The sequence below is a fragment of the Sapajus apella genome, unplaced genomic scaffold, assembly GCF_009761245.1.
Source record: "Sapajus apella isolate SASKATOON/1434 unplaced genomic scaffold, GSC_monkey_1.0 scaffold89, whole genome shotgun sequence".
Classification (NCBI taxonomy): Eukaryota; Metazoa; Chordata; class Mammalia; order Primates; family Cebidae; genus Sapajus; species Sapajus apella.
The window spans coordinates 5,111,075-5,113,362 of record NW_022437029.1 but is presented as its reverse complement, the minus strand read 5'-3'; the positions used below and the strand labels follow the sequence as shown (position 1 = coordinate 5,113,362).

General features: G+C 45.9%; 1 pseudogene; it reads left to right on the top strand.

Annotated features, from left to right (window-relative positions):
• Positions 1 to 1,215, top strand: part of LOC116534696 — an 18,794-nt pseudogene extending 17,579 nt beyond the window's left edge.
• The last annotated feature ends 1,073 nt before the right edge of the window (positions 1,216 to 2,288 follow it).

Sequence of the window (2,288 nt, the reverse complement as noted above, 5' to 3'; positions counted from 1 at the left end):
TACTCGGTACGTTCACAGTCCCGTGATACTCGGTACGTTCACAGTCCCGTGATACTCGGTACCTTCACAGTCCCGTGCTATTCGGTACCTTCACAGTCCCGTGCTATTCGGTACCTTCGCAGTCCCGTGCTATTCGGTACGTTCGCAGTCCCGTGATATTCGGTACGTTCACAATTCTGTGATATTCAGTACATTCACAATGCAACCACCATCTCTATTTAGTTCCAAATCATTTTCCAAAGTAAAACTTACTTAGTAAGTAGTTTCTTCCATTCCCTCGTTCCCCAGCCTCTGACAACCATTCGTCTACTTTCCGTCTCTGTGGATTTATCTCTTCTGAATGTATCACCTACAAGGAAGCATACAATATGTGCCCTTTTGTGTCTGGCTTATTTTATTGGGTTTAACGTTTCCAAGGTTCGTCAGAGTTGTAGCACGCCTCAGCGCTCCGTTCCTCTGTATCGCTGAGTAGTATTCTATCACATGGGTAGAATAACCCATTGCTTGTTATTTTGAAGCCACTTGACCCAGTCTGCTTACTTGCTTGCCTTCCTGTCTCTCTTCTCTTCCAGGGCAGGAAATCCCTGTGCTATTCTCAACATCTAACAGAATACCTAAGATATAGCAGGTGCTCTTAAATATTTGTAACCGGGATGGCCAGCTGACTTCCTTTCCCTTCTTCACTCTTCTGCTTTCATCCAATATTTCTTCAGCAGAAAGTAACTGACCACCTGAGGGTGGAGACCTGGGCTGGCTCTATTCAGGCCCTTCTTCCAGTGAGCTAACAGTGTAGGGTGGCAGGATGGCAGGAGGGGGGCACTTTTTTTTTTTTTGAATGAGAGAATCCAGAAAGATGGAATCCAGGAGAGGAAAGCAGCTTCCACACTGAGTGGAAGGGAATAGAGAGAGGTGGAGTTTAGGAGGGGAAGACAGGCTTCCATGCAGGGAGTGTTCGTGGAAGGGGACTCCAGAGGGAAAATGCAAGATAGAGAAAAACAGCTTCCATGAGCGTAAGAGTGTTCGTGGAAGGGGATCCAAACACGGGATCCCGGGGCACTTTCTTTTTCAACGCCCCAGCTTCTTTCCCCTGGGCTTACAGGTATTTGGTGGCCTGTCTGGAGGGCTGGGAATAAGAGGGATTTACACATGGGCAAGATTGTTCGGTACTCAGCTATGCCTGAAGGTGTGCCAGGTAGCCTGCGGCCGCGTGGTTAACAGGCTAGGCTGGAGGGGTACTGGGAATACAGGTTGCAGTGAGCAGAGTCCTCCATGGCTGCTCCTGGGTGTGGGCAGAGTCTCAGGTCTTTAGCAGAGCTTCCTAACATACTTCCTCCCCGCTGCTAGACCCTTGACCTCTCAATGCCTCTGGGAGCTGGAGCTTCTCATAGCCTTGAGGCAACAGAAGCCTATTCTCCTTCTTTCTATATTACTCAAGTGTTTTGTCGGTGCCCAAAACCGGGACACTTCTTTGTCTCCCATTGCCTGATCAAGTCCATCCCCAGGGAAACAAACATAAAACAGCCTCTGTTCGAAGGGGGATTTTTGCATAATGTTCTAAAGCATTAAACTGCTCCAAGGGCCTTTCGTGGGTAATATTCTGGAATAATATGGTGGCTAGGATCAAATCCCTGTCCCTTAGAAACTATGTGAACTGGGCTGTATGGCTGTCATGACCACCTGTCTATTCAGCTTTTCCATAACCATGACTGCAGATCAGCTTACCATCCACCTGACCACAAGCCTGACCATTTGGCTGTGGGGATCACTGAATTAGACACGTTTTCTTGAGAGCTAACATACAGCTATAGCCTCCTAGCCTGAGCAGATTATTTTCAAACTTATCTCAACTGACATGATTTCAGTATGTGTAGCACAGAAGCATTCGAAATGCCCTTTGTGAAATAATGTAAAAGCTACTTCTGCAAATAGACTGAAAAAAAGAAATCTCTCTTTAAAAAAGCAATATGCATTTTCATTTTGCCATTAACAGATTCATGAGAATGGCTTTCAGAAATATTTTCCCAAAGAGTACAATATGCCTTGCATCTGAGGTGGCTTTTTGACTTTGATAATAAAAAGTGATTACGGTGGCCTATTAATTTACAGAGACTACAAGCCTGGGGATACAGTCTAGAGTCTTGTAGGCAGTCACCAACAGCTGCAAAAAGCCCCGTGAATCCTGTCCAAAGTAGAGCCATCATAAAAATTATAGCAATGGAATCTGCAAGGATTAAGGAGTAGCGATGATAAAACAGCAGCCTGACTAATTTCAGCCACAGAAACGCATC